The sequence below is a fragment of the Phasianus colchicus genome, chromosome 9 (genome assembly GCF_987193195.1).
Source record: "Phasianus colchicus chromosome 9, bPhaCol1.hap1.1, whole genome shotgun sequence".
Classification (NCBI taxonomy): Eukaryota; Metazoa; Chordata; class Aves; order Galliformes; family Phasianidae; genus Phasianus; species Phasianus colchicus.
In genome coordinates, this window is record NC_143444.1 from 32,766,871 (window position 1) to 32,786,939 (window position 20,069).

Below are 20,069 nucleotides of genomic sequence, written 5' to 3' on the forward strand. Positions count from 1 at the left end.
ACCCCAACATCAACCCACAACTTCATTCCCCAACATCAACCCAACATCACTTCCTCCAGTGATACCCCAACATCACCCCCAGTGTCACCCCCTAATATCATCCCTGTATCATCCCAATTTCACTCCAGTGTCACCCCCCAGCTTCACTTCCTGATGTCAATCCCAGCCACACCCCACCAGCACTCCCCAGTATCACTTCCAAACATCACCGCAGCGTCACTCCCTGTTGAAACCCCTCTTAGGGTAGGGATAGCCCAATATCCTTCCTAGTAATGTCACCCCAGCAATGTCACTCCTTGATGTTACCCCAAGTGATACCCCAACATCACCACCCAACGTCTCTCCCTTGTCACCCCAACAACATCACCCCAACGTCATTTCCTGATTCCTCCCTCACTTCCCTCCCAGCATCACCTCAATAATGTCACCCCCCCAACAACGTCACTCCTTCATCTCATCCCCCAGAGATACTCTAACATCACCCTACAGCATCACTACACAACGTTAACCCAGTTTCACCCCAGTGTCACACCAGTGTGCCCCCACCAGTGTCACCCCAACAGTGTAACCCCAATATCACTCCCTTATGTCACCCCCCAGTGAAACTCCAACACCATCCTAGTCTTATCGGAATGTAACCTCCCAGCTTCACTCCAACAATACTACTCAAAAAAACCCCAACATCACCCCCACCAATAATTATCTCCTGTAATGCTACAACATGATGGAAAATGCAACAACAATAGCAAAAAAGCAAGTCCTAGGTTGCAATAAGTGAGGACTTGCTTAAACACAGCAGCTGTAAACACAAAAACAAGGAACAAAATCTACTTAACTTTAGAAGACCTCAAGCAAGCAGGGACCTCCAGCAAAAGCTGCTCATTCCTGCTGACAACACTTAAATGAGGCCTGGGAGGGGGTGGAGCCAGGATCCACCCCTTTCATCACTCAGGTGCGTTTCGTGCACCTGAGCTCCTCTGGTATGTCCCTTCTCAATTATTGTTTCAAGCCACAACTTAGGGTTTCCACTACATTCCCCCCAACAATATCACTCCAACATCACTCCCTGATGTCCCCCCCATGATATTCCAACATCACCCCTCAGCATCACCCCCCCACATCATCCTAGCCCAATGTCACCCCAGTGTCACCCCAGTGTCACCAGCAGAGTCACCAATTTTAGAAAGTCAGGCAATTTTACCAATTGCCTTTGAGGACAGACTTGAATCAAAATATGCGTGCCATTGTTGCTCATCCACTGATAAAACTCCCCTTGCCAGACAGGCAGATCCAATCACCAGCTGGTTACTAGTCTTTTTTTTTTCTTGCTTCAGGCCTTATAGGAACAGTTAGGCCAAAGCCTGAAGCAGTGATTGAGCACCTGGTGAAGGGTGTAGCCAGCCCTGTGAGCACAGGTGGAAGCAATTCACCTATGGGACCGGATAGGGCTGACCTTGGCTCCACCCCCTCCCTGACCACATTTAAGGGCTGGGAACAGTAAGGGCAGCATCTCTACCTGGGGGTTGTCTCCTTGGGAGTGAGTGCAGACCTTTGGAAAGTGGTGAGTGATTCATGCGTTACTGAAGTTGCTGCCGTGCCTTGTTTTTTACTGAAGTTGCTGCCGTGCCTTTGTTTTTTACTGAAGTTGCTGCCGTGCCTTTGTTTTTTACTGAAGTTGCTGCCGTGCCTTTGTTTTTTACTGAAGTTGCTGCCGTGCCTTTGTTTTTTACTGAAAAGTTGCTGCCGTGCCTTTGTTTTTTACTGAAAAGTTGCTGCCGTGCCTTTGTTTTTTACTGAAAAGTTGCTGCCGTGCCTTTGTTTTTTACTGAAAAGTTGCTGCCGTGCCTTTGTTTTTTACTGAAAAGTTGCTGCCGTGCCTTTGTTTTTTACTGAAAAGTTGCTGCCGTGCCTTTGTTTTTTACTGAAAAGTTGCTGCCGTGCCTTTGTTTTTTACTGAAAAGTTGCTGCCGTGCCTTTGTTTTTTACTGAAAAGTTGCTGCCGTGCCTTTGTTTTTTACTGAAAAGTTGCTGCCGTGCCTTTGTTTTTTACTGAAAAGTTGCTGCCGTGCCTTTGTTTTTTACTGAAAAGTTGCTGCCGTGCCTTTGTTTTTTACTGAAAAGTTGCTGCCGTGCCTTTGTTTTTTACTGAAAAGTTGCTGCCGTGCCTTTGTTTTTTACTGAAAAGTTGCTGCCGTGCCTTTGTTTTTTACTGAAAAGTTGCTGCCGTGCCTTTGTTTTTTACTGAAAAGTTGCTGCCGTGCCTTTGTTTTTTACTGAAAAGTTGCTGCCGTGCCTTTGTTTTTTACTGAAAAGTTGCTGCCGTGCCTTTGTTTTTTACTGAAAAGTTGCTGCCGTGCCTTTGTTTTTTACTGAAAAGTTGCTGCCGTGCCTTTGTTTTTTACTGAAAAGTTGCTGCCGTGCCTTTGTTTTTTACTGAAAAGTTGCTGCCGTGCCTTTGTTTTTTACTGAAAAGTTGCTGCCGTGCCTTTGTTTTTTACTGAAAAGTTGCTGCCGTGCCTTTGTTTTTTACTGAAAAGTTGCTGCCGTGCCTTTGTTTTTTACTGAAAAGTTGCTGCCGTGCCTTTGTTTTTTACTGAAAAGTTGCTGCCATCTTTCCCTTTTTTTGGCATCTTGACCACTTTCAAGGGGTGGAAACCATAAGGGCAGCATCTCTCCATGGAGACTGCTTTCTCTATGGTGTGGGGTGATTGTTGTTGGAATTGGGTAACTGATTCTTTCTTCATTGTTGGATTGTAATCTCCCCTTCTGGGGGGTTCCTGACCACACTTAAGGTCTGGCAGCAGGATGAGCAGCTATTGTACCTGGTGAATGTTTCCTTTAGAGCATGGAGTGAACCCTTAGAACAGAGTGAGTGTTTCTTTATTTCAGGGTTGCAATCTCTCCTTTTTTTGGTAGATCTCGCCCCGACTTAAGGGCTGACAGCCTTAAACGTGGTATCTATCTTAGGCGACTGTCTCCTTGGGAGTGTGGGGGGAGGTCTGGTCCTTGAGAAAGGGCGAGTGATTCCTTCTTATTTCAGCCCCATTTTGGGGGCATCCTGACCACATTTAAGTGCTGGCACCTGTAAGGACAGCGTTTATCTCTGTAGACTGTCTCCTGTGGAGCATGGGCAAGTGTTGGTTCTTGAGAAGGGGGTAAGTGGTTTCTTTATTTCAGGGCTGTAATCTCTTTCTCTCTTTTTTTTTTTTTTTTTTTCTCTAGTATCCTGACCACATTTTAAGGGGTGGAAGCCACAAGGGCAGCATCTCTACCTGGAGACTGCTTCCTTGGCAGTGTGGGCTGAGTGTTCATCCTTGGAATGAGGTAACTTATTCTTTTTTTTTATTTCAGGGCTGTGATATCCCCTTCTGGGGGTATCCTGACTACATTTAAGGCCTGGCAGCCATAGGTGCAGCATCCTGGCGGCAGCTTCCCTGGGAGAGTGGGGTGAGTATTTGGAACGGGGCATGTAATTCCTTCTTTATTTCAGGGCTGTGAGCTCCACCTTTTTGGGGGGACCCCAAACTGGATTAGAGCAGCTGTATTTGCATGTTTGTCATCACAATGCCCTTTATTCTTCTCTAAGGGAGATGAAGGTGTTATCTTCCTTTCTCTGATATGGTGATTGAAGGACTGACACGTGTTTCTTTCTTTCATTGCTCCCTCATTTCTGGAATGCTTCAATCAGCCTCAGGATAATGCTGGTTAGCTGACTGAGCATTGCTGTTGTGGGAATGCCCAGAGCTAACATCCTTTTCCATAAAGAGGTTCTTCATTCTCCAGGTCTTTTAAGCAAATCTTTCTGAGCTTGTTATCTTCTGGTTCCATCTCTGTTCACCATTTCATGGTTCTTATAGCATGATCTCCAACCTGGGGCTCCAAACATGGTTTGTGTGCACCTCTATCATCCTATTTCACGACTGTAGTTAAGAGTGTTATCCACTGCTTCCAAGCATACAAAGTTGTTTAAAGGCATTCTGTGCACCCTTACATGTAATAAATCAGCTGATCTTTTTTTTTTTTTTTTTTTTTTAGCTTGATGGGGTTTAGGGATTGCTGGAGTTTGTCTCATCAGGGGTGTAAGCACTCTGAGATCTACTGAGCAGGTAACAGAGCATTCCAAGCCCCGTGTTTGTGCACTAGCTTGTATGCAGGCAGGTTTCTAATGGCTGTGGGAAGCTCACTTAGGGATCAAATGGGTTGCAGGCGGCTCACCTTTCACTATGGGGTCTATTCTCCCAGCCTGCTGCACTACACGGCTGATGATAGAGTGAGGTGCTTCGGCCAGGACCTGAAGAACACTCCCAGAACGTAGTGGCCATCTGCTTCATCCTCACTGTGCTTAATATGGTCTGCACCACTCAAGCATAGTGATAACAGGTATTCTGTTCCTATTTTGTCTGGTTCTCTCCCATATCTCCCTTACAAATTTGTCAATGGTAATGGATCCCCAGGCATTGTTCTCAGAGCACATTGTGACTGACCACCTTGGGATCCTACAGTCCTTTCTGTTTGAACAGCAGATCTGACTTCATCTTTATAGAAGGCCAAGGATTGTCCTCTTTTGGACCACTGTACTCAGCATCACCCCAGATATCTCCATCCTAATTGTCTGGAGATCCTATTAGTTTCCTAATCTCTATGACACCCAAACCCCCATCCCTCTTCCTTCCATCCCCTGTCCCCCATTCAATAGCTCTACAGCTCTGGTTCCCAACAGTGTGATGAAGTGAGGTCCCTGGTCTGCTGAATACTGGGACTGGTCCAGAGAGGCTCTGTGATACAGCTAGATCAGGTTGCCCAGAACCTGGCCCAGCCTCACCTTGGAAGGGACAAGGCATCCATCATGTGTCTGAGTAACCTGTTACACTGTGTCACCACCCTCACAAGATTTTCTTTATATCTAACCTAAATTTTTTCTCATTTTTCCCTTTAGGTATTGAAAGGCTGTTACCAGGTCACCTCAGAGCCTTCACTTCTCCAGGCTGAACAGCCCCAATTTTCTCTCTTCATAGGAAAGGCATTCCATCCCTCGGTTCATATTTGTGGCTATTCTCTGGTTGTACTCCAACAGCTCTATGTCTGTGTCCTACACTGCAGCCATCCAAATCCAGACACAGCACTCCAGGTGAGGCCTCACCAGCATAGGGCAGAGGGGCAGGATCATCTCCCTTTGCCTACTGACCACGCATCTTTGGGTGGAACCCAGCATACAGTTAGCTTTCTGGGCTGGGAAGGTACATTGCTGAGTGCCCACTACTCAGCCTATTGAGGTCTCTCTGGATGGTGTCCCATCCCTCTGGTGTGTCACTGCACCCCACAGCTCGGTGTCATTAGGGTGCACTTGACCCCCACTGTCAATGTCACTGATGAAGAGGCAATCCCAGATGTTTATACAAACTCGGCAAAGAACCGCTTGAGAGCAGCCCTGAAGAGAAGGACGTGTGGATCCCAGTGGATAAGAAGCTGGACATGAGCTAGCAGTGTGCACTTGCATCCTGGAAAGACAACTATATCCTGGGCTGCATTAAAAGAAGAACAGCCAGCAGAGAGAGGGAGGTGATTTTTTTTTTTCTTTTTTTCTTTTCCCCCTCTACTCGGCTCTCATGAGGCACCATCTGCTTAACTGCGTCCAGGCCTGGAGCCCCCAGCACAGGAAGGACTTGGAACTCTCAGAGTGGGTCCAGAGGAGGGCACTAAGATGATCAGAGGCCTGGAGCACCTCTCCTATGAGGAAAGGTTGAGGGAACTGGGCTTGTTTAGACTGGAGAAGAGAAGGCTCTGGAGAGACCTCATTGTGGCCTTCCAGTACTTGAGGGAGTGGATAAACAGGAGGGGAAACAGCTGTTTATGAGGGTGGATCAGGATAGGACAAGTGGGAGTAGTTTTAAACTAAGACAGGAGAGGTTTAGGTTGGATATTAGGAGGAAGTTTTTCACTCAGGGTGGTGATGCACTGGAACATGTGCCTTGGAGTCACTTCCAGGAGGATCTGCTCTGCGATCATTCACAGCACAGAGGTGAGACTGACATGTTGATAGTTCCCAGGGTCATCCTTTTTATCCATAATAACAGATGTGCTGTTGCCTTTTTTCTACTCACCAGGGATTTCACCTGACTGCCACAACTTCTCAAATACCGTTGAGAATGGCTTGTTGACTGCATCAGCGAATACCGTCGTGACTCTGGGATGCATTTCATTGGGACCCATAGACTCCTGGATGTTCAGGTTCCTCAGGTGATCCCAAACCCTATCTTGACTCTCAGTGTGGGGCAGGGAGGTTGTTGGTGGGGGTGGCATTGCTTTCTCAATCCCCACCTGCACAGCCAAAGATGAGGGCTGTATATAATGAGCAGGTATCAGAGGAGATGGAAGCAAAAGTGTTATTGGGTATTTGAGCCTTTTCTTGTGTGTTGTTCTCAGCTACTGTGCTGCTGGTGAGCAGCATCATGCACAGAGTGCAGCCCCCCAATGTATGCAGGGTAGTGCTTTCGTTACTGTGCAGCATTACTGGGAGCTGTGGTTCTCCCAGGTGCTGTAACATCTGCATGGAGAGATGTGTGAATCTTCATGAGAACAGCTAGAAACGGAAAGCTGGATTTCCTGGAATGCCCCAGAATCCCACTTTGCTGACTGGTAATTGTCTGCCCAGCAGGTAAGGGCAGCGTATGCACAACCATGTTTACCCATTATGTAGCATGGTACAACGTAGCACTCCCGGAGCTCTTTATTGCATTTTAGGGTACCCCAAAGGCTGCCTGTCCTTTTCTTCCCACATTCTATTTGTCTCTGGCCTTTCACTGCAGTGTTCTCCTTCTCTTTACCCTAGACATTCTCTACTGCATTTTCTTGCTGTCCTGTTTTGGTGTTCTGTGCCCCATTGTCGTGGCCATTGTACTTAGCTTTCTTTGCTGCATTCTCTTCAGCATTTAATTTTGGCGTTTCTTGCCATGTTCTCTTGGCCATTGTCCTCAGCATTTCCTGCCATCTCATAGCCATTGCCTGGGCGTTCCCTGTGGCATCCTCCTCGGTGTCCTGTTTTGGCGTTCCCTGTGGCATTCTCCTTGGCCTCCTGTTTTGGCCTACCCAGCCACCTTCTCTTGGCCTTCTGCATGGGCTTTCTTTGCCATGTTCTCTCTGGCCACTTGTTCTGGAGTTCCCTGCCACATCCTCTTGGCTTCCTGTTTTGGCACTTCCTGCCATGTTCTCTTAGCCCTTGCCTAGGCATTTACTGCTGTGTTCTCTTAGCCTTCTGTTTTGGTATTTCTTGCCATGTTCTCTTGGCCGTTGTCCTCGGCACTTCCTGCCATCTCATAGCCCTTGCCCGGGCGTTCCCTGTGATGTCCTCCTCGGCGTCCTGTTTGGCGTTCCCTTCCCTGTGGCATTCTCCTTGGCCTCCTGTTTTGGCCTACCCAGCCACCTTCTCTTGGCCTTCTGTATCGGCTTTCTTTGCCATGTTCTCTTTGGCCGCTTGTCCTGGCGTTCCCTGCCACGTCCTCTCGGCCTCCTGTTTTGGCATTTCTTGCCATGTTCTCTTAGCTCTTGCCTAGGCATTTCTTGCCCTGTTTTCTTGGCCTTCTGTTTTGGTGTTTCTTGCTGTGTTTTCTCGGCCTTTGCCGTTGGCCTTCCCTGCTGTGCTCTCCTTGCCCTCACCATAGCTTATCACTGGGTATTTTCCTTGCTTTTGCCCTTCCCTTAGCCTTAGCTGTTCGCTTTGCCTTTACCTCAGATTTCCCTTTGCTTGTCCTGGGAGTTTGGCACGCCTTTGCCTTTGGCTCTCTGGGATTGGCTGGGAGGCAGTGTTAATTTTGATCTTGACCTGAACCCCTAGCTTAATGGGAACTCTAATGATAATTACATTAACCTGCAATGCATCTGTAAACCTAACCCTTAGCCTGATGTAAAAAAAAATGTCTCTAACCCGAAATGCAGCAATAAAAATAACACCCCTTGTTTTCTGTCAAATTAACCTTCATCCCAATCGTAGTGCAGAAAAGAAGTTGTAGTTAGTTTAACAATTGAAGCCAACAAATAGCATTAATTTTATCCCTAATGCTCCTTTGTGACATCATTAGAGCAGTGTGCACAGGGTGCAGCCCTTGCATATGTGGGATAGTGCCTTCATTACTGTATTGTGTCCAACAGGTGGCAGCGGAGAGCTGTGGCGCTCCTGAGTGCCGTAAAAACTGCACAGAGTGATCTGTGGCTCTTCATGACAACAGCCAGGAACAGAAATCTGCATTTCCTGCGATGCCCCGGAAGCCAACTTTGCTGACGGTAATAATCTGCCCAAGAGGTAAGGGCAATGTTTACCCATTACTTAGTAAGACACAAGGTAGGGTACCCGGAGTTCATTTCTGCATTTCAGCGTGATTTACAGGCTGTCCGTTATCTTCCTTGTGCGTTCCCCTTGCCTCTCCTCTTTGCCTGATTATCTCCTGCAGCATTCTCTTTGGTCTCTGTTCTGATGTCTGTGGTGGCATTCTCTTGGGCCCTGCCCTCTGTTTTGGCATTCCTGGCGGTGTTTTCTTGGGCCCTGCCCTCCGTTTTGGCGTTCCTGGCGGTGTTTTCTTGGGCCCTGCCCTCCGTTTTGGCGTTCCTGGCGGTGTTTTCTTGGGCCCTGCCCTCCATTTTGGCGTTCCTGGCGGTGTTTTCTTGGGCCCTGCCCTCCATTTTGGCGTTCCTGGCGGTGTTTTCTTGGGCCCTGCCCTCCATTTTGGCGTTCCTGGCGGTGTTTTCTTGGGCCCTGCCCTCCATTTTGGCGTTCCTGGCGGTGTTTTCTTGGGCCCTGCCCTCCATTTTGGCGTTCCTGGCGGTGTTTTCTTGGGCCCTGCCCTCTGTTTTGGCGTTCCTGGCGGTGTTTTCTTGGGCCCTGCCCTCTGTTTTGGCGTTCCTGGCGGTGTTTTCTTGGGCCCTGCCCTCTGTTTTGGCGTTCCTGGCGGTGTTTTCTTGGGCCCTGCCCTCTGTTTTGGCGTTCCTGGCGGTGTTTTCTTGGGCCTTGCCCTCCGTTTTGGCATTTCCTCCATTGTTTTCTTCGGCCCTGCCCTCCGTTTTGGCGTTCCTGGCGGTGTTTTCTTGGGCCCTGCCCTCCGTTTTGGCGTTCCTGGCGGTGTTTTCTTGGGCCCTGCCCTCCGTTTTGGCGTTCCGTGCATTGTTCTCTTGAGCCTTGCCCTCCGTTTTGGCGTTCCCTGCATTGTTCTATTGGGCCCTGCCCTCCGTTTTGGCATTGCCTGTGGCATTATCTTGGTTTTTGCCCTCTGTTTTGGTGTTCTGTGCAATGGTCTCATCAGTCTTGTGCTGTTTTGGTGTTCCTTGCGGCATTCTCTTTGATCTTGTCCTTCACTTTGGCATTCCCGAGGCTGTCCCTTGAGGCCCGGCCTCTGGCGAGGCCTTCCCTTTGTTGTTCTCCATGACTTTGCCTTGTCTTTGATGTTGCCTTCCCTTGGGTGCTGTCTATACCTTTGCCTTCTGTTTTGGCGTTCCCTGTGGCATTCTCCTTGGCCTCCTGTTTTGGCCTACCTAGCCACCTTCTCTTGGCCTCATGCATTGGCTTCCTTTGCCATGTTCTCTTTGGCTGCTTGTTCTGGCGTTCCCTGCCACGTCCTCTCGGCCTCCTGTTTTGGCACGTCCTGCCGTGTGCTCTTAGCCCTCACCTAGGCATTTCTTGCTGTGTTCTGTTGGCCTTTGCCGTTGGCCTTCCCTGCTGTGCTCTCCTTGCCCTTGCCCTCACCATAGCCTTTCATTGGGCATTCTCCTTGCTTTTGCCCTTCCCTTAGCCTTTGCTGTTCGCTTTGCCTTTACCTCAGATTTCCCTTTGCTTGTCCTGGGAGTTTGGCACGCCTTTGCCTTTGGCTCTCTGGGATTGGCTGGGAGGCAGCGTTAATTTTGATCTTGACCTGAACCCCTAGCTTAATGGGAACTCTAATGATAATTACAGTAACCTGCAATGCATCTGTAAACCTAACCCTTAGCCTGATGTAAAAAAAAATGTCTCTAACCCGAAATGCAGCAATAAAAATAACACCCCTTGTTTTCTGTCAAATTAACCTTCATCCCAATCGTAGTGCAGAAAGCAATTGTTAAACTAATAAACTAACTGTGACTTCAAACCAAGAAATAGCATTAATTTTATCCCTAATGCTCCTTTGTGACATCATTAGAGCAGTGTGCACAGGGTGCAGCCCTTGCATATGTGGGATAGTGCCTTCATTACTGTATTGTGTCCAACAGGTGGCAGCGGAGAGGTGCGGTGTTCCCGGGCACCATAAAAACTGCACGGAGAGATCTGTGGCTCCTCATAAGAACAGCTTGGAACAGAAATCCGCTTTTCCTGGGATGCCCTGGAAGCCGACTTTGCTGACTGGTAATTGTCTGCCCAGCAGGTAAGGGCAGCGTACGCACACCAATGTTTACCCATTATGTAGCGTGGTACAATGTAGCACTCCCGGAGCTCTTTATTGCATTTTAGGGTACCCCAAAGGCTGCCTGTCCTTTTCTTCCCACATTCTATTTGTCTCTGGCCTTTCACTGCAGTGTTCTCCTTCTCTTTACCCTAGACCTTCTCTACTGCATTTTCTTGCTGTCCTGTTTTGGTGTTCTGTGCCCCATTGTCTTGGCCATTGTACTTAGCTTTCTTTGCTGCATTCTCTTCAGCATTTGGTTTTGGTGTTTCTTGCCATGTTCTCTTGGCCTCGTGTTTTGGCATTTCTTGCCTTGTTCTCTTGGCTGTTGTCCTCAGCATTTCCTGCCATCTCATAGCCATTGCCTGGGCGTTCCCTGTGGCATTCTCCTTGGCCTCCTGTTTTGGCCTACCCAGCCACCTTCTCTTGGCCTTCTGCATGGGCTTTCTTTGCCATGTTCTCTCTGGCCACTTGTTCTGGAGTTCCCTGCCACATCCTCTTGGCTTCCTGTTTTGGCACTTCCTGCCATGTTCTCTTAGCCCTTGCCTAGGCATTTACTGCTGTGTTCTCTTAGCCTTCTGTTTTGGTATTTCTTGCCATGTTCTCTTGGCCGTTGTCCTCGGCACTTCCTGCCATCTCATAGCCCTTGCCCGGGCGTTCCCTGTGATGTCCTCCTCGGCGTCCTGTTTGGCGTTCCCTTCCCTGTGGCATTCTCCTTGGCCTCCTGTTTTGGCCTACCCAGCCACCTTCTCTTGGCCTTCTGTATCGGCTTCCTTTGCCATGTTCTCTTTGGCCGCTTGTCCTGGCGTTCCCTGCCACGTCCTCTCGGCCTCCTGTTTTGGCACATCCTGCCGTGTGCTCTTAGCCCTCACCTAGGCATTTCTTGCTGTGTTCTGTTGGCCTTTGCCGTTGGCCTTCCCTGCTGTGCTCTCCTTGCCCTTGCCCTCACCATAGCCTTTCATTGGGCATTCTCCTTGCTTTTGCCCTTCCCTTAGCCTTAGCTGTTTGCTTTGCCTTTACCTCAGATTTCCCTTTGCTTGTCCTGGGAGTTTGGCACGCCTTTGCCTTTGGCTCTCTGGGATTGGCTGGGAGGCAGCGTTAATTTTGATCTTGACCTGAACCCCTAGCTTAATGGGAACTCTAATGATAATTACAGTAACCTGCAATGCATCTGTAAACCTAACCCTTAGCCTGATGTAAAAAAAAATGTCTCTAACCCGAAATGCAGCAATAAAAATAACACCCCTTGTTTTCTGTCAAATTAACCTTCATCCCAATCGTAGTGCAGAAAGCAATTGTTAAACTAATAAACTAACTGTGACTTCAAACCAAGAAATAGCATTAATTTTATCCCTAATGCTCCTTTGTGACATCATTAGAGCAGTGTGCACAGGGTGCAGCCCTTGCATATGTGGGATAGTGCCTTCATTACTGTATTGTGTCCAACAGGTGGCAGCGGAGAGGTGCGGTGTTCCCGGGCACCATAAAAACTGCACGGAGAGATCTGTGGCTCCTCATAAGAACAGCTTGGAACAGAAATCCGCTTTTCCTGGGATGCCCTGGAAGCCGACTTTGCTGACTGGTAATTGTCTGCCCAGCAGGTAAGGGCAGCGTACGCACACCAATGTTTACCCATTATGTAGCGTGGTACAATGTAGCACTCCCGGAGCTCTTTATTGCATTTTAGGGTACCCCAAAGGCTGCCTGTCCTTTTCTTCCCACATTCTATTTGTCTCTGGCCTTTCACTGCAGTGTTCTCCTTCTCTTTACCCTAGACCTTCTCTACTGCATTTTCTTGCTGTCCTGTTTTGGTGTTCTGTGCCCCATTGTCTTGGCCATTGTACTTAGCTTTCTTTGCTGCATTCTCTTCAGCATTTGGTTTTGGTGTTTCTTGCCATGTTCTCTTGGCCTCGTGTTTTGGCATTTCTTGCCTTGTTCTCTTGGCTGTTGTCCTCAGCATTTCCTGCCATCTCATAGCCATTGCCTGGGCGTTCCCTGTGGCATTCTCCTTGGCCTCCTGTTTTGGCCTACCCAGCCACCTTCTCTTGGCCTTCTGCATGGGCTTTCTTTGCCATGTTCTCTCTGGCCACTTGTTCTGGAGTTCCCTGCCACATCCTCTTGGCTTCCTGTTTTGGCACTTCCTGCCATGTTCTCTTAGCCCTTGCCTAGGCATTTACTGCTGTGTTCTCTTAGCCTTCTGTTTTGGTATTTCTTGCCATGTTCTCTTGGCCGTTGTCCTCGGCACTTCCTGCCATCTCATAGCCCTTGCCCGGGCGTTCCCTGTGATGTCCTCCTCGGCGTCCTGTTTGGCGTTCCCTTCCCTGTGGCATTCTCCTTGGCCTCCTGTTTTGGCCTACCCAGCCACCTTCTCTTGGCCTTCTGTATCGGCTTTCTTTGCCATGTTCTCTTTGGCCGCTTGTCCTGGCGTTCCCTGCCACGTCCTCTCGGCCTCCTGTTTTGGCATTTCTTGCCATGTTCTCTTAGCTCTTGCCTAGGCATTTCTTGCCCTGTTTTCTTGGCCTTCTGTTTTGGTGTTTCTTGCTGTGTTTTCTCGGCCTTTGCCGTTGGCCTTCCCTGCTGTGCTCTCCTTGCCCTCACCATAGCTTATCACTGGGTATTTTCCTTGCTTTTGCCCTTCCCTTAGCCTTAGCTGTTCGCTTTGCCTTTACCTCAGATTTCCCTTTGCTTGTCCTGGGAGTTTGGCACGCCTTTGCCTTTGGCTCTCTGGGATTGGCTGGGAGGCAGTGTTAATTTTGATCTTGACCTGAACCCCTAGCTTAATGGGAACTCTAATGATAATTACATTAACCTGCAATGCATCTGTAAACCTAACCCTTAGCCTGATGTAAAAAAAAATGTCTCTAACCCGAAATGCAGCAATAAAAATAACACCCCTTGTTTTCTGTCAAATTAACCTTCATCCCAATCGTAGTGCAGAAAAGAAGTCATAGTTAGTTTAACAGTTGTTGTTGTTAATAAGTTGTGTGCACAGGGTGCAGCCCTTGCATATGTGGGATAGTGCCTTCATTTCTGTATTGTGTCCAACAGGTGGCAGCGGGGAGCTGTGGCGCTCCTGAGTGCCATAACAACTGCACAGAGCAATCTGTGGCTCTTCATGAGAACAGCCAGGAACAGAAATCTGCATTTCCTGCGATGCCCCGGAAGCCAACTTTGCTGACGGTAATAATCTGCCCTAGAGGTAAGGGCAATGTTTACCCATTACTTAGTAAGACACAAGGTAGGGTACCCGGAGTTCATTTCTGCATTTCAGCGTGATTTACAGGCTGTCCGTTATCTTCCTTGTGCGTTCCCCTTGCCTCTCCTCTTTGCCTGATTATCTCCTGCAGCATTCTCTTTGGTCTCTGTTCTGATGTCTGTGGTGGCATTCTCTTGGGCCCTGCCCTCTGTTTTGGCATTCCTGGCGGTGTTTTCTTGGGCCCTGCCCTCCGTTTTGGCGTTCCTGGCGGTGTTTTCTTGGGCCCTGCCCTCCATTTTGGCGTTCCTGGCGGTGTTTTCTTGGGCCCTGCCCTCCATTTTGGCGTTCCTGGCGGTGTTTTCTTGGGCCCTGCCCTCCATTTTGGCGTTCCTGGCGGTGTTTTCTTGGGCCCTGCCCTCCATTTTGGCGTTCCTGGCGGTGTTTTCTTGGGCCCTGCCCTCCATTTTGGCGTTCCTGGCGGTGTTTTCTTGGGCCCTGCCCTCCGTTTTGGCGTTCCTGGCGGTGTTTTCTTGGGCCCTGCCCTCTGTTTTGGCGTTCCTGGCGGTGTTTTCTTGGGCCCTGCCCTCCATTTTGGCGTTCCTGGCGGTGTTTTCTTGGGCCTTGCCCTCCGTTTTGGCATTTCCTCCATTGTTTTCTTCGGCCCTGCCCTCCGTTTTGGCGTTCCTGGTGGTGTTTTCTTGGGCCCTGCCCTCCGTTTTGGCGTTCCTGGCGGTGTTTTCTTGGGCCCTGCCCTCCGTTTTGGCGTTCCGTGCATTGTTCTCTTGAACCTTGCCCTCCGTTTTGGCGTTCCCTGCATTGTTCTATTGGGCCCTGCCCTCCGTTTTGGCATTGCCTGTGGCATTATCTTGGTTTTTGCCCTCTGTTTTGGTGTTCTGTGCAATGGTCTCATCAGTCTTGTGCTGTTTTGGTGTTCCTTGCGGCATTCTCTTTGATCTTGTCCTTCACTTTGGCATTCCCGAGGCTGTCCCTTGAGGCCCGGCCTCTGGCGAGGCCTTCCCTTTGTTGTTCTCCATGACTTTGCCTTGTCTTTGATGTTGCCTTCCCTTGGGTGCTGTCTATACCTTTGCCTTCTGTTTTGGCGTTCCCTGTGGCATTCTCCTTGGCCTCCTGTTTTGGCCTACCTAGCCACCTTCTCTTGGCCTCATGCATTGGCTTCCTTTGCCATGTTCTCTTTGGCTGCTTGTTCTGGCGTTCCCTGCCACGTCCTCTCGGCCTCCTGTTTTGGCACGTCCTGCCGTGTGCTCTTAGCCCTCACCTAGGCATTTCTTGCTGTGTTCTGTTGGCCTTTGCCGTTGGCCTTCCCTGCTGTGCTCTCCTTGCCCTTGCCCTCACCATAGCCTTTCATTGGGCATTCTCCTTGCTTTTGCCCTTCCCTTAGCCTTTGCTGTTCGCTTTGCCTTTACCTCAGATTTCCCTTTGCTTGTCCTGGGAGTTTGGCACGCCTTTGCCTTTGGCTCTCTGGGATTGGCTGGGAGGCAGCGTTAATTTTGATCTTGACCTGAACCCCTAGCTTAATGGGAACTCTAATGATAATTACAGTAACCTGCAATGCATCTGTAAACCTAACCCTTAGCCTGATGTAAAAAAAAATGTCTCTAACCCGAAATGCAGCAATAAAAATAACACCCCTTGTTTTCTGTCAAATTAACCTTCATCCCAATCGTAGTGCAGAAAGCAATTGTTAAACTAATAAACTAACTGTGACTTCAAACCAAGAAATAGCATTAATTTTATCCCTAATGCTCCTTTGTGACATCATTAGAGCAGTGTGCACAGGGTGCAGCCCTTGCATATGTGGGATAGTGCCTTCATTACTGTATTGTGTCCAACAGGTGGCAGCGGAGAGGTGCGGTGTTCCCGGGCACCATAAAAACTGCACGGAGAGATCTGTGGCTCCTCATAAGAACAGCTTGGAACAGAAATCCGCTTTTCCTGGGATGCCCTGGAAGCCGACTTTGCTGACTGGTAATTGTCTGCCCAGCAGGTAAGGGCAGCGTACGCACACCAATGTTTACCCATTATGTAGCGTGGTACAATGTAGCACTCCCGGAGCTCTTTATTGCATTTTAGGGTACCCCAAAGGCTGCCTGTCCTTTTCTTCCCACATTCTATTTGTCTCTGGCCTTTCACTGCAGTGTTCTCCTTCTCTTTACCCTAGACCTTCTCTACTGCATTTTCTTGCTGTCCTGTTTTGGTGTTCTGTGCCCCATTGTCTTGGCCATTGTACTTAGCTTTCTTTGCTGCATTCTCTTCAGCATTTGGTTTTGGTGTTTCTTGCCATGTTCTCTTGGCCTCGTGTTTTGGCATTTCTTGCCTTGTTCTCTTGGCTGTTGTCCTCAGCATTTCCTGCCATCTCATAGCCATTGCCTGGGCGTTCCCTGTGGCATTCTCCTTGGCCTCCTGTTTTGGCCTACCCAGCCACCTTCTCTTGGCCTTCTGCATGGGCTTTCTTTGCCATGTTCTCTCTGGCCACTTGTTCTGGAGTTCCCTGCCACATCCTCTTGGCTTCCTGTTTTGGCACTTCCTGCCATGTTCTCTTAGCCCTTGCCTAGGCATTTACTGCTGTGTTCTCTTAGCCTTCTGTTTTGGTATTTCTTGCCATGTTCTCTTGGCCGTTGTCCTCGGCACTTCCTGCCATCTCATAGCCCTTGCCCGGGCGTTCCCTGTGATGTCCTCCTCGGCGTCCTGTTTGGCGTTCCCTTCCCTGTGGCATTCTCCTTGGCCTCCTGTTTTGGCCTACCCAGCCACCTTCTCTTGGCCTTCTGTATCGGCTTTCTTTGCCATGTTCTCTTTGGCCGCTTGTCCTGGCGTTCCCTGCCACGTCCTCTCGGCCTCCTGTTTTGGCATTTCTTGCCATGTTCTCTTAGCTCTTGCCTAGGCATTTCTTGCCCTGTTTTCTTGGCCTTCTGTTTTGGTGTTTCTTGCTGTGTTTTCTCGGCCTTTGCCGTTGGCCTTCCCTGCTGTGCTCTCCTTGCCCTCACCATAGCTTATCACTGGGTATTTTCCTTGCTTTTGCCCTTCCCTTAGCCTTAGCTGTTCGCTTTGCCTTTACCTCAGATTTCCCTTTGCTTGTCCTGGGAGTTTGGCACGCCTTTGCCTTTGGCTCTCTGGGATTGGCTGGGAGGCAGTGTTAATTTTGATCTTGACCTGAACCCCTAGCTTAATGGGAACTCTAATGATAATTACATTAACCTGCAATGCATCTGTAAACCTAACCCTTAGCCTGATGTAAAAAAAAATGTCTCTAACCCGAAATGCAGCAATAAAAATAACACCCCTTGTTTTCTGTCAAATTAACCTTCATCCCAATCGTAGTGCAGAAAAGAAGTCATAGTTAGTTTAACAGTTGTTGTTGTTAATAAGTTGTGTGCACAGGGTGCAGCCCTTGCATATGTGGGATAGTGCCTTCATTTCTGTATTGTGTCCAACAGGTGGCAGCGGGGAGCTGTGGCACTCCTGAGTGCCATAACAACTGCACAGAGCAATCTGTGGCTCTTCATGAGAACAGCCAGGAACAGAAATCTGCATTTCCTGCGATGCCCCGGAAGCCAACTTTGCTGACGGTAATAATCTGCCCTAGAGGTAAGGGCAATGTTTACCCATTACTTAGTAAGACACAAGGTAGGGTACCCGGAGTTCATTTCTGCATTTCAGCGTGATTTACAGGCTGTCCGTTATCTTCCTTGTGCGTTCCCCTTGCCTCTCCTCTTTGCCTGATTATCTCCTGCAGCATTCTCTTTGGTCTCTGTTCTGATGTCTGTGGTGGCATTCTCTTGGGCCCTGCCCTCTGTTTTGGCATTCCTGGCGGTGTTTTCTTGGGCCCTGCCCTCCGTTTTGGCGTTCCTGGCGGTGTTTTCTTGGGCCCTGCCCTCCGTTTTGGCGTTCCTGGCGGTGTTTTCTTGGGCCCTGCCCTCCGTTTTGGCGTTCCTGGCGGTGTTTTCTTGGGCCCTGCCCTCCGTTTTGGCGTTCCTGGCGGTGTTTTCTTGGGCCCTGCCCTCCATTTTGGCGTTCCTGGCGGTGTTTTCTTGGGCCCTGCCCTCCATTTTGGCGTTCCTGGCGGTGTTTTCTTGGGCCCTGCCCTCCATTTTGGCGTTCCTGGCGGTGTTTTCTTGGGCCCTGCCCTCCATTTTGGCGTTCCTGGCGGTGTTTTCTTGGGCCCTGCCCTCCGTTTTGGCGTTCCTGGCGGTGTTTTCTTGGGCCCTGCCCTCTGTTTTGGCGTTCCTGGCGGTGTTTTCTTGGGCCCTGCCCTCCATTTTGGCGTTCCTGGCGGTGTTTTCTTGGGCCTTGCCCTCCGTTTTGGCATTTCCTCCATTGTTTTCTTCGGCCCTGCCCTCCGTTTTGGCGTTCCTGGTGGTGTTTTCTTGGGCCCTGCCCTCCGTTTTGGCGTTCCTGGCGGTGTTTTCTTGGGCCCTGCCCTCCGTTTTGGCGTTCCGTGCATTGTTCTCTTGAACCTTGCCCTCCGTTTTGGCGTTCCCTGCATTGTTCTATTGGGCCCTGCCCTCCGTTTTGGCATTGCCTGTGGCATTATCTTGGTTTTTGCCCTCTGTTTTGGTGTTCTGTGCAATGGTCTCATCAGTCTTGTGCTGTTTTGGTGTTCCTTGCGGCATTCTCTTTGATCTTGTCCTTCACTTTGGCATTCCCGAGGCTGTCCCTTGAGGCCCGGCCTCTGGCGAGGCCTTCCCTTTGTTGTTCTCCATGACTTTGCCTTGTCTTTGATGTTGCCTTCCCTTGGGTGCTGTCTATACCTTTGCCTTCTGTTTTGGCGTTCCCTGTGGCATTCTCCTTGGCCTCCTGTTTTGGCCTACCTAGCCACCTTCTCTTGGCCTCATGCATTGGCTTCCTTTGCCATGTTCTCTTTGGCTGCTTGTTCTGGCGTTCCCTGCCACGTCCTCTCGGCCTCCTGTTTTGGCACGTCCTGCCGTGTGCTCTTAGCCCTCACCTAGGCATTTCTTGCTGTGTTCTGTTGGCCTTTGCCGTTGGCCTTCCCTGCTGTGCTCTCCTTGCCCTTGCCCTCACCATAGCCTTTCATTGGGCATTCTCCTTGCTTTTGCCCTTCCCTTAGCCTTTGCTGTTCGCTTTGCCTTTACCTCAGATTTCCCTTTGCTTGTCCTGGGAGTTTGGCACGCCTTTGCCTTTGGCTCTCTGGGATTGGCTGGGAGGCAGCGTTAATTTTGATCTTGACCTGAACCCCTAGCTTAATGGGAACTCTAATGATAATTACAGTAACCTGCAATGCATCTGTAAACCTAACCCTTAGCCTGATGTAAAAAAAAATGTCTCTAACCCGAAATGCAGCAATAAAAATAACACCCCTTGTTTTCTGTCAAATTAACCTTCATCCCAATCGTAGTGCAGAAAGCAATTGTTAAACTAATAAACTAACTGTGACTTCAAACCAAGAAATAGCATTAATTTTATCCCTAATGCTCCTTTGTGACATCATTAGAGCAGTGTGCACAGGGTGCAGCCCTTGCATATGTGGGATAGTGCCTTCATTACTGTATTGTGTCCAACAGGTGGCAGCGGAGAGGTGCGGTGTTCCCGGGCACCATAAAAACTGCACGGAGAGATCTGTGGCTCCTCATAAGAACAGCTTGGAACAGAAATCCGCTTTTCCTGGGATGCCCTGGAAGCCGACTTTGCTGACTGGTAATTGTCTGCCCAGCAGGTAAGGGCAGCGTACGCACACCAATGTTTACCCATTATGTAGCGTGGTACAATGTAGCACTCCCGGAGCTCTTTATTGCATTTTAGGGTACCCCAAAGGCTGCCTGTCCTTTTCTTCCCACATTCTATTTGTCTCTGGCCTTTCACTGCAGTGTTCTCCTTCTCTTCACCCTAGACCTTCTCTACTGCATTTTCTTGCTGTCCTGTTTTGGTGTTCTGTGCCCCATTGTCTTGGCCATTGTACTTAGCTTTCTTTGCTGCATTCTCTTCAGCATTTGGTTTTGGTGTTTCTTGCCATGTTCTCTTGGCCTCGTGTTTTGGCATTTCTTGCCTTGTTCTCTTGGCTGTTGTCCTCAGCATTTCCTGCCATCTCATAGCCATTGCCTGGGCGTTCCCTGTGGCATTCTCCTTGGCCTCCTGTTTTGGCCTACCCAGCCACCTTCTCTTGGCCTTCTGCATGGGCTTTCTTTGCCATGTTCTCTCTGGCCACTTGTTCTGGAGTTCCCTGCCACATCCTCTTGGCTTCCTGTTTTGGCACTTCCTGCCATGTTCTCTTAGCCCTTGCCTAGGCATTTACTGCTGTGTTCTCTTAGCCTTCTGTTTTGGTATTTCTTGCCATGTTCTCTTGGCCGTTGTCCTCGGCACTTCCTGCCATCTCATAGCCCTTGCCCGGGCGTTCCCTGTGATGTCCTCCTCGGCGTCCTGTTTGGCGTTCCCTTCCCTGTGGCATTCTCCTTGGCCTCCTGTTTTGGCCTACCCAGCCACCTTCTCTTGGCCTTCTGTAT

The 20,069-nt window shown here is 49.4% G+C and overlaps 2 long non-coding RNA genes across 4 annotated transcripts; both read left to right on the plus strand.

Annotated features, from left to right (window-relative positions):
* Positions 1 to 2,656: 2,656 nt before the first annotated feature.
* On the plus strand, positions 2,657 to 6,514 carry LOC149916935 (uncharacterized). Of its 3 annotated transcripts, none has more exons than XR_016468997.1 (6): positions 2,657 to 3,155; positions 3,352 to 3,447; positions 4,036 to 4,106; positions 4,243 to 4,380; positions 4,937 to 5,559; positions 6,105 to 6,514. It is a non-coding gene; the product is annotated as an uncharacterized LOC149916935 (long non-coding RNA). The 3 variants fall into 3 exon arrangements; XR_016468999.1 differs by having other exon boundaries at positions 5,016 to 5,559; XR_016468998.1 differs by having other exon boundaries at positions 2,657 to 2,868.
* Positions 6,515 to 10,150: 3,636 nt separating this feature from the next.
* Positions 10,151 to 19,488, plus strand: LOC149916936 (uncharacterized). The gene is made up of 4 exons (XR_016469000.1): positions 10,151 to 10,382; positions 11,850 to 12,001; positions 15,450 to 15,601; positions 19,134 to 19,488. It is a non-coding gene; the product is annotated as an uncharacterized LOC149916936 (long non-coding RNA).
* The last annotated feature ends 581 nt before the right edge of the window (positions 19,489 to 20,069 follow it).